Here is a 12,216-nt window from a genome sequence, read left to right on the forward strand (position 1 = left end):
TGACACAGTCACCGAGTCGTCTGCAGGTTTATTCACTAACAGCAGCTAGTTTTCTCATTTCTTTGTTTCTCATTTATATTTAACTTTTTAGATTCATAGTTTAGTTACTATGATCTAAAGTTGGCTTGTATGTGTATGTATATGTGTTAATACTGGCAAGTGCGTATATGTTTGTACGTATGTATGTGTGTGTATGTGTGTGCATAGAGGTGTGTGTGTATATGTATGTATGTGTATATGTATATGTGTACATATGTATATATATGTGTATATATATATATTATGTGTGTATACGTGTGTGTATATGTATGTGTATGTATGCGTGTGTATGTGTGTGTATATGTATGTGTGTGCCTGTATGTGTGTATGTATACATCTGTAGGTTGTTTTCTTTCTTTTTGTTTTTGGGTTATTTTTTAGTTGTTGTTTTTTTCTCTCCCTTTTCTCTCCCTTTATCTCTTTCCCTTTTCTTATGAGGTGTTTCTTCTCCTTTCTCTTTCTGTCTTTTGTCTGTCCTCTCTGGTCCAGCAGTACAAACTCTACAATTCAAACAACAATACAAAATAAACATAGAAATAAAATAAAAATTCAGAAAGTCAAGGGGATCATTATATCTATAAAGCTTCCCTTGGCAGAGAAAATTTGCTCAGCAGAACACAGCATCCAGACCATCATTCTGCTTGCCTAAATGCTGGACAAGACAAAAAAAAAAAAAAAAAAAAAAAAAAAAAAAGAAAAAAGCGTTCTCGCCATGAAACACGGTTCACTCATATCTTCGCAGAAATACATCCGATTGGAACCAAAATTCTAATAATTCATATTTGGTAGGTCCTTAACGCATTGTAATATGTATTGTGGGCGGGGGGGGGGGGGGCACATTTTGCGGGGGCCCCTAGGGGCCCGATCGTCTACTTTGAGCGAGGGCTGCGAAATTCGGCACACGTGTATCAACCCTAGACAAGCATAAAACTCAATTAACAACTTGTTACCATGGCAACAGGGTGTCCGCCATCTTTGAAAAAATCCTCCTCGCCATGAAACACGGTTTACTCATATCTTCACAGAAATGCATCCAATCTGCACCAAAGTGGAAAGCGTTCATATTTGGTAGGTCCTTAACCTATTTTAATGTGTACTGTGGGGGGGGCACATTTTGGGGGGGGGCCCTAGGGGCCCGATCGTTTACTTTGACCTAGGGCTACGAAATTTGGTACACATGTATAAGTAACCAAGACGAGCAAAAAACTCAATTAACCACCTGTTACCATGGCAACGGGGTGTGCGCCATCTTGGCGTTTATGCCCATTTAGCACTGTATGTGCATTGTTTTTGAACAAACTAGTTTTGGATTCATGCCTTTTACTTCACATCCACCCGGAAGCTTTGTGGCGAGTTCGGGTGGAGGGTTTGGCATGAGGCGAGGACCCGATGGATGCCGCTTGCAGCTTTAATTTATATTTGTTCTCACTCACAATTTTTTCTGCTTCCTTCCCAGGTATTTAATTACATTTCATTGGAATATATGCTGCTCAAAACAATAAAGGGAACACTTAAACAACATTTTTTTTTCCACAAAGCATTGGACAGACGAGTCAGAGACATAGAAAGCAGCATCCAGGACATTGCAACAATCTGCATGACAATTTTTTCTTTTGGTTTTTGTATAAGCTGTAAATACATCACTCAAACTAAATGTCATTGTACACCATGCAATGTTAGTTAAAGATTTATCCATTCTTGACTTCAATGTTTATCAATTCTAGTAGAAAATCTTCATTTGTTACTTCATGGAAAGGGTTGAGAAAAAAGAATGGTCAATGGAAATCATCACTAAGCCATGAGGTTCGGTATTCAGAAACACAAAAAATGAAAGTGGAAGATTTCTCAGAAACATTTAATTAAATGTCTTACATTGTCTGAACCTATCAGGCTGCGCATTTTTTCTTCACAATAAAAGGTATTATATTTTATATTACAAGTTTTCTGAAATGTTGTGTTTAGATATGCAAATTAGGTTAAAACAAGTTTTTTTCATTAGTTTGGGAAATGTCAAGTCTGGATGAGAAAACTACATAAAGCAGAACCAAATCATAGAAATGATACCAAACACGACCAAGTCCAGACAACAAAAAGTCGAATTTGAAAAAATAGCTAAATGTCTTTTGTATATGTCCTACATTGACAAACCCTCCCAAGGGGAATATTTTGATCATTCTGAAAACATGCAAAGTTGCCCTCAAGACACTGAAGAGGAAAACATGTCACATAAACAGATCAACACTCTGTCGTTCAGCTTCATTCAAATTCACACAAAAAGAGAAAAATCTATGCTTTCATGTATTTCTGATAAGGAAAGGTTCTGCATAAGTCTTATTGGTCTCATGGCAAGAGTTTATGTTGTAAGCTTTATTTCTCTTATTATTACTGTTAGCACCTAAGCTAGTATAGAAGCTAAGCCATGTCATCCAGCAGACTTTGTACTTTTATTATTTTGGTCATCTATATCTCTTCTTCATATGGATGAATTAGCCCCTATGTCACATTTGTTTGTATATAGTGCCAGGTGTTATAAATGTGCTTGCAGGCCTGGATAGATCCAGGCTTTTAGTAGTGATGGCTTTGAGGCCTATTTGGTACCGTTTAAGCAGCTGTGTCTGCCTTTTTAAGTTTGAATTGACCAGGATTATATCAGTTTATAATTTGACAATTGCTTATTATAATTTGGCTTTGATTCAATCATTATCTATGTTTGTGTTACTAGTTTTTTTTTTATATCCTCTTTATTCTGTGTATTACAGAACTACATACATGCCATACGTGTTTGTACTAAAGAAACCTGAAGAATTCAGCTGGACCTTTCCTTGCACCCTAACCATACAAGCTCCACAAAACTACTAAACCAGATAAGAGTAGTAAAGTCCCCATTTTAACCACAGCTACATTCAGTTTATTCTCTCTGCACCAGAGCTGCTTCTTACTTAAAATCCCTTAAAGTGAAACAGTCAAGCACACTAACATTATTCTCTAGTCAGTCATAATCTTATCCATAATTATTTTCCAAACGGGAGAAACATTAACATCTACAAGAAAATAGTAGCTCACTTTCAATCAATCAATTAAAACTTTATTTATCGAGCACTTTCACATACCATAAGGTAGCCCAAGTGCTGTAAAGGTAAATAAAAACAGTTAAATAGACAATATAGGACAAAGAACAAACATTATTTCACTACACGCCGCACATCACTTCACTGCATTGTAAACAGAATATCATATTTTTAAAAATTTGAGTTATTTCCAGCTATTTTTCTTGTCAATAATTTAGCTATTAATTTATTATGTTTCCATTTCCAGGTCCCCAAAATGATAACCGAATGTTTCATGAAGACTGCTCTCAACTCCACCTTGTGTGATGAAAATCTTTCATCGCCAAGCCGCATCGGAACCAGCGTAAATGAGTACAATCCACCAAAAGATGTGGAAGGTAGCTCTGATGAACCCACGACAAAACAGCCTAAAAAGAAGTCATAAAAGACTTTCAAACTGAAAAAGGGGAGAAAAAAAGGCTTGTGTTAGTTCAGAAAATGTTACAGGCCAAAAGAAGACTAGATGAGCAAGTCTGAGTGACATTTTTTCTTATGAAGTTGCAAAACCAAAAAAGGGGTAGAAGAGTCAATAAAAAAAATAAAAAAAACACTTTATCTTTTGCCCTACACAGTGCCATAAAATGGTAAGGCATTTGAAACAGCTCGGAAACTGAAGTTGCAAAAGCTACAAGCTTTCCTCTACACTCAAAGCGGCGGAAACTGCACTTGGATCTAATTAGTAACCAAGAAGATCTTGCTCATAACTTGGAGGTGCTGAAATCTGGCACCGGAACATTAGTTCCAAGTCAGCTAACATCCAAACCTGTAAGTGCAGTTGACTATATGCACAGCATAAATTGTCAAGCTTTACTTAAAAGAAAGGCCTTGTGGAGGCACATCTCAGTGTAGGCGTTTACAGAAATGTGCTACACTGAAGCCTGGAAGAAGTCTGATCCAGTCACTTTGCACAGCCTGTCCCTGAAGATGTAAGCAAAAAGGTTTTGGACCTTGTTAGTGCTATGAACCAGGATTAAGTGACCAGCATTATTAGACAGGAGAAATCCATCTTAAGATTTGTAAAACACCTATAAGCCGAACACAGACATGAAAAAAACCAGCACGAGTACATCAGGCAGAACATGAGAGAACTTGGAATAAATCTGGTAAACTGAATCATATTAAGGACTTCTTTGCACCTTCCAAATTTAAATTTGTAGTTGAAGCTGTAAAAAACATATCTGGCTTTGATGAAGACAAAAATATTTACAAGACCCCATCTCTGGCTATCAAATTAGACCATAGCCTAAAAAAGATTGCTGATATCCTGGAATATCAAACCCACATGGCAGAATCTGACAATGAAGAGTTTCTGGAAAGTTTCAAGAAGTCTTGTCGTCTTTTTGAGAAAAAGTGGGATGTATGCATCTCTGCTCATGCTCTCCAAACCCTGAAAAAAGTGGAACAAACCTTAGATTCTTCCTTTCACAGAGGATGTGAAGAAAATGCATCTCCATATTGAAAAGTGCAGGGAAGACTTGAGTGCTATATGTACTCAATACAGAGCAACTCAATCTGGAATGCTTCCTGTTAACGGAGATTCGCATCAGCCTTAAACAAACCGGCCACTCTGATTGGTCAATCTGAGGAGACTCTAGCCTCTTGTCTTGCTTCACCACTTATTCTTCAGAACATTTAAGACGGCGCATGGATGTAGCAAAATATTAGTTTCTGACTTACGTCTAGGTTCAAAAAGTAACACCGAGTTGCCAGCAATGCCATGTAGCTTCAGGTTTTTACAACAAAAACGACACAGGTCCTTTATGTCTTCTGTACTGCACGTCTTTTTTATTTTCTTCTGTTGTGTGACGGGGTCAAAAGCATGGTTTTTAAATGAAATAGTTTTATTGCATGTGTTTTTAACTGTTTGCTGTTTGACTACTAACCCCCCTGGAGGCCTAACAAGCTCAACCCTAATTGTAAGTGGGAACACCTGTGAGTGTCTGAGCAGACTATTTAAAGGAGAGCAACAGGTGTGAAGAGAGGAGAGAAGAGAGCAGGACAAGGAAGGAGACAGAGCTCCTGAAAAATGGAAGGCGATTGTGATGACGAGGACGACGACAAGAAGAAGGAGGAAGGGACCGCTGAGGGGCCAGTGACGACTGGTCCCACCGCGGCTTGGTGGTGGCGAGGCGGAGCCTGAAGTGCAGCAGCCAGTCTGGACCCTAAGGCACAGCTATTCAGTCCTGGCCTACGGATACTCCTGGTCCAGGACCAAGCGTGAGTAAAAAGGCTTAGTTTAGGGTCCAGAGGGAGAGGCTGGCTGCAGGGCCAGGTAGGAGGGTTCCCCTCTTAAGCATGTAGACTGCCATGTATGCTCCCCTCTGCAGGTCCTGGGACGTGACGTCGCCGAATGAAGGTTGAGAAGACTGGATCCGTCGCTGCAGAGAGGAGGCCAATGATAATTAAGCCTATGATGGCGATCTTTCTGATACAACTACAGAGAAGACCTTATTTCTGTGTTCTTAGGTGTCATGTTGGTTTTGCCTTCAATACTTATGGTAGGCTGAACTGTTTGTTGGCTGAGTATTAAAGTGTCCTGTAAAGCAGTTACTTATATTGCTGTTCTTTTTAACGGATCATCAAGCTGTGACAGATGATCAGCTACTCATGAATCTGGCGTTGACGCCACATCCCCAGGCATGTTTTCCTACTACAACTTTTTACTTTTTTACTAAAACTTTTTTCTACTACTTTTTAATACCAGACTGTAAACATGTTTATTTCTGCTGTGAAGGTGGTCTTTTTAACATAAGTCTATAGAGATTTGTTGTTTTAGTCCATTAGGGGCTGTTTTAGAGCCCCTAGTGGATGAGGGTTGAACTCTAATTTTTGGCACTTCAACATAGGCTTCCCTTATAACCACCAGAGGTGCCCACATGGTTCCACAACATCACAATGAGAATCTCTCCCTCCACCACATCGCCATGAGAATATCTCGTTCCACCACATCACCAAGAGAATCTTCTGTTCAACCACATCCCAAAGGTGCCTTTATACCAGTCATACATATATACAATAGATATAGTGTAGAAGGGTGTATGAAGAACCCCCAACCATCCAGCAAACTGATAAAACAGTGAGTCTGTGACAGTATTCGGGTGAATGGTATGTCTTTCATCAAACATTGATTTCCTTTCTCATGCAACAGTAAGCAGAGAAAATCAGTGTTTTGTTTGTGGGGTTTTTTTCAGGGAAAAGCCAAATTGCTGTTGATTTCAGTGGGGTGTTATAGAAGTCCCATAATTCACATTTATGAAGTTGGAAAGACTCGTCCAGCTCTAGCAGCTGTTTGAATGACTCCATTGAACCCCCTTCTCTGTGCTGCTAAGCCTGAAAATTAGTCAGCCCAAAAGAAAAAAAGAGAAAATAATTAAAGAAAACAGCAAGTCACACTCAGCTGCTGAGTAAATGATGGATTAATTTCACATGGAAATATGAAAAATCTTTTTTTTTCTTTTAAAAAAACTGAAGTGCCTGCAGTAATTAATGTCAGTCACAGGAAGGGATGATAACTGTGGATCAGTGGATATGCACATCCATCCATCTGTTTCCTGTATCCACTTAATCAGATTGATATGTGCATGTGTATAATAGTTAAAGTTTAAGTATTTACTGCACTTATTGCATATGCTGCTCTCTAACAAGATGATTAAAAATCCTAAAGAAGAGCCTGCTGCATGAATGGAGCACTTCATGTCTGTGAACACGACAACTCACACACCAGGCTGACACAGAATTGTTCATTTCTTGTGCTTCCACCCGACATCCACTTAACTTTATTAGCACACCTTAAAGATTCATTCATTCATTATCCCAACCGCTTAGTCCAATGACAGGTCGGGGGACACCTTAACGATGACAAACAATAAATGAACACCTGTTTTTTTTTTTTATAACTGTGCACCACCTAGTGGTCACCCGTTCACATTAATGTCAATACATAACATCTCCTCCTAACTTAAAAGGGATGTCATAACTAGCTGAAATAACTAGATAAGACTAGAGACCTATATGCTTTCTTCAATTGAACACAAAATATTTTCCCACAATGAAACATTAACTATTCAGTCTCACTTGACAGCTATATAACACAACACAAATCATAACATAACATTTCTTCTTTTTAAAAAAAACCAAAAAAAAAAACAAAGTCCATTCATTCATTACAGTATCATGCTGGGGGTTTAGTTTTCCTTACAGGATAACGTCTCACAGTCTTATTCAGGGGAGCATCTCGAGTTCAGTAGATCCATGTGCTTTAGACAACCCAGCAGTAGTTGAGGCTTGATTATCAGTCTGTCCAAGTTCTGATGTTACACAGTGGTCAGGTGGACTCCCAACAGCAGGACATAATAACAACTCTGGGAAACTGATGAAAGGGTGTTCCGAATAGCCTTCCCTGTCTTAGGGTGTTTACTTTGAACGTACCAACATCTGATCCTCATGTCGTCTCCATATACTTTGTCCTTCAACCTTTACATTGCAAGACACTGGACCTATGTGTTTTTTAACCACACCACTAGTTCACTTTTCCTCCCCCTTCCGATAGTCTCGAACGAGGACAGGCTCACCCATCTCAAATTCCCTGTGCAGCCTTGGCGACATAAGAAAATACAGCCAAAAACGCAGCCTGCGCCTAAGAAACAATATTGCTGGGGCCTCCCTAGTTGTAGCATGGGGGGTGTTGCAATAAGTCAGTAGAAACATGTCCAACCTCTGTTGAATAGGTGTGGGGGCCCTCTGATGATTTCAAGGCATGTTTGAACTTCTGCACAAAATGCTCTGCCAAGCCATTTGTAGCAGAACGGTAAGGGGCTGAGCGAATGTGTTGAATCCCATTGGACCTCAGAAATGTAGAGAATTCATCTGAACAGATCTGTGGTCCATAGTCACTCACAAGAAAGAGAAGAATGGCGTGGCTACTAAAAAGGTTTCTCAGGGCTTGAATGATTTTACTGTCCATGACATGTTCTTCAGGTCACTTGGAATTTGCATCGGCAACCACCAGATACATGTGTACCTCAAACAGACCAGCAAAGTCCACGTGAATCTTTTCCCAAAGACTGGAGGACCACATCCAAGGGTGCAAAGGGGCCAGACCTGGTTCGCAGGCAGGAGTGAAAGGATTTTGTTTGACTCCTCCTCCACTTCCATCTGCAGATAGACATTTGATAAATCACATTGAGTGGGGGGGGATTTGGGCATGCAATTAGATTTCAGAGTCACTTTAGCCTTAATTCCTTGCAATTTACCCAATTTGGGGGAGAAAATAGCAGAATGTCTTTTTAACACCTTTTCTAAGCTGCCTTTGTCACTTTTCTCCACCACAAGCAAAGACTTAAAGTCTTTCCAGTTTAGTTTAATGGTTCTGAGGCATTCTCTACCAAAGAGAGTAGAGAACATGAGTTGAAATTCTATCTTTGTTGTATTATCTTGGTTTGCATGTTACTGTCGATGAGCGCCTTATTTCATTCAGGCAGTGCTGTCCTTTCCGACAGTACATGCCCAACAAGCCTGTCAAGTATGGCTTAAAAATATGGATAGCCTGTGATTCAAAATCTAGCTATGCATAAATATGTAAGTAGGTGTACAGTGAAAAGCCACCTGGTGGTGCATAACATCACTTGTGACAACTTCTTTACATCTAACTGCCTCTCGTCTCGTCTCGTCTTTGTGCCGCTTATCCAGGGTCGGGTTGCAGGGGCAGCAGCCTAAGCAGGGAAGCCCAGACTTCCCTCTCCCCAGCCACATTTGCCAACTCTGTGGCGTTCCCAGGCCAGCCGAGAGATATAATTCCTCCAGCGTGTCCTGGGTCTTCCCCGGGGTCTCCTCCCAGAGGGACGTGCCTGGAACACCTCACCAGGGAGGCGTCCAGGAGGCATCCTGACCAGATGCCCGAGCCACCTCAACTGGTTCCTCTCGATGCGAAGGAGCAGCGGCTCTACTCTGAACCCCTCCGGGATGACCGAGCTCCTCACCCTATCTCTAGGGGAGAGCCCGGCCACCCTGCGGAGGAAACTCATTTCAGCCGCCTGTATACGAGATCTCGTTCTTTCGGTCACGACCCACAGCTCATGACCATAGGTGAGGGTAGGAAAGTAGATCGACTGGTAAATCGAGAGCTTCGCCTTCTGGCTCAGCTCCTTCTTCACCACGACAGACCGGCGCAGAGTCCGCATTACTGCAGACGCCGCACCGATCCGTCTGTCGATCTCGCGCTCCATCCTTCTCTCACTCGTGAACAAGACTCCGAGATATTTAAACTCCTCCACTTGAGGCAGGACCTGACTCCCGACCCGGAGAGGGCAATCCACCCTATTCCGGCTGAGGACCATGGTCTCAGATTTGGAGGTGCTGATTCCCATCCCAGCCGCTTCACACTCGGCAGCGAATTGCTCAAGCAAGAGCTGGAGATCACAACCAGATGAAGCCAACAGGACCACGTCATCTGCAAAAAGCAGGGACCCAGTCCTGAGGCCACCAAGCCGGATCCCCTCAGCACCTTGGCTGCACCTAGATATTCTGTCCATATAAGTTATGAACAGAATCGGTGGGGCAGCCTTGGCGGAGTCCAACCCTCAGCGGAAACGAATCTGACTTACTACAATGCGGACCAAGCTCTGACACCTGTCGTACAGGTCGTACAGGGACCGGACAGTTCGCACAAGGGGGTCCGGTACCCCATACTCCCGGAGTACCCCCCACAGGAGCCCCCGGGGGACACGGTCAAATGCCTTCTCCAGGTCCACAAAGCACATGTAGACTGGTTGGGCAAACTCCCATGCCCCCTCCAGGACCCCAAAGAGGGTATAGAGCTGGTCCACTGTTCCGCGACCAGGACGAAAACCACACTGCTCCTCCTCAATCCGAGATTCGACTATCCGGCGGACCCTCCTCTCCAGGACCCCTGAATAGACCAGGGAGGCTGAGGTGATTCCCCTGTAATTGGAACACACCCTCCGGTCCCCCTTCTTAATATTCATCCCACTGCCTTGGATAAAAAATATAAGGCAGAACTTGCAAGAATTACATCTGCAGAAAACACAGTTACTGTCCGTCCATCATCTGGAGGACATTGAAAATGTTCAAACTGAGAAAATCCAAGAAAATGGGGCAAGTTAAAAGTCTTTGTGAAGAGGGAAAAACAAAAATAGTTCTTAAATGTAGTGTAAGAGTTGAAAGATTGGATTGACTCATTTCTAAACGTTTACATAATCTGAATAAAATTGTTAGTGGTTGAACTAGATTTTTTAATGTTGTGAGTGGATTTACACAGTGTGGGTCAAAATGACCTGCAACATAATCAATGTGATTTTTTGTTTAACATAATACAAGGGTTAATGACTCCTTCAGATGGTGGAGCCTCTCCAGTGTGTTTGTAGACAACATCAGTAGGCTGCAACTGCACTTTTTGCAACTTACTCTCATACAGTCTCACAGGAATCAAAGACACTGCAGCCCCAGTGTCCAATTCCATCTCCATTCTCTGTCCATTAATAACAGGCAACACAGTGATGAGGCTGCACTTACCATTATGGATAACTGAATTCAGTGCCAGGTCATCATCAGTATTAAATGCAGTAACTTCGATTTCACTATCATTAGCTTCTTGTCAATACTCTCTTGCTTTTTTATATCCGACTTTGTGTTTGGTTGTGTTCCCTTTACACTCTCGCTTATCGTCTGTACAATTCTTTTCTCCCCGGTAGTTTATTTTTACACTTACACATCTTTCTAATATGTCCTTTGTTTCCACACTGGTGACAGTCACAATTCTTGTACCAACAGTCATCCTCAGCATGGTTTGACTCACCAGACGTCCTGCACATGACACTGTATTTTTGTGATTTCACTGCATGACCTTTGCACGAACCACTTAACTGCTGTGCATCCTGCACCACCGTTTCAGCCGACATGACTGCTTTCTGAAAGGTTAGACTTTTCTCAGTCAAAAAATGCTTCTGCACAGCCTCACACTTCAGTCCACAAACAAATCTGTCTTACAGTGCATCCTCCTGATGTGTACCAAACTCACAAGGTTCTGAAAGTCTTTTCAACCCTGCTACGTACTGCATCACTGACTCTCCCTCCTCCTGATTCCGTTTGCGAAACCGGTACCTCTCAGTGATCACCAGTGGCTTTGGAGCAAAATGATTCTGTGAAGCGTCCACAATGACTTTTTAATCCATGTCTCCAGGCTTCGTGGGAGCAATCAAACTGTCTATATGTCTTTGAGCCCATCACACTAAGCAAAACCCTGGAACTTTCTTGGCGTCCCCTATGTTGTTAGCTTGCACATAATGTTCAAAATATTCAATATATGTTGTCCTCTGCTCATCGGACTCATCAAAATGATCCATATTCCAATCATTCCAGCCATGATGTGTACATCTTCCACGACGAGCAATCTTGAATCGTTGAAGAGGAGAACAACAAACTTCATGCCGCAGTCATTCACACAGCATCCTTAAAGTGTCGGAATCCCGTCTCATTGCCAGTTTGTCATATTTATAATCTGACAGCCCGCGAACTCACTACACTACAACTCACACACCAGGCTGACACAAACTTGTTCGTTTCTTGTGCTGCCATCCGACAACCACTTAACTTTATTGGCACACCTTTAAAGATGACAACGGTAATGAACAGCTGTTTGTTTAATAACTGTGCATCAACTAGTAGTCACCCGTTCATATTAATGTCAATACATAACAGGTACATTTACAGGATTTAACTATACACAGATGTACAAATACAACACTTCATAAGCTACTGAGTAAAGGACTGCGAGCAAACAGGACTGTGTTTTTTTACGTTTCTTTTCTAAATCTTTTGGTAGGTTAAATTATTGCTTTGCTGCTTTACTGTAAAAAAAACATGTTTTAATATATTCGATGAAAGTATAGCTTTTGAAATTGTTAGTCAAAATTCTTTTTTTTTTTTTTTTTTTTTTTTTCTTCTTATTTTATTTTTCAATTTGTTTTGGATAATAGCTTGTATTACAGAGTTTATGCTGCTGGACCCGACCGGAAAGGACAGGAAAGGGGCAGAAAGAGAACAGAAAAGAGAA

The sequence above is a fragment of the Telmatherina bonti genome (assembly GCF_933228915.1).
Source record: "Telmatherina bonti genome assembly, chromosome: 16".
Classification (NCBI taxonomy): domain Eukaryota; kingdom Metazoa; phylum Chordata; class Actinopteri; order Atheriniformes; family Telmatherinidae; genus Telmatherina; species Telmatherina bonti.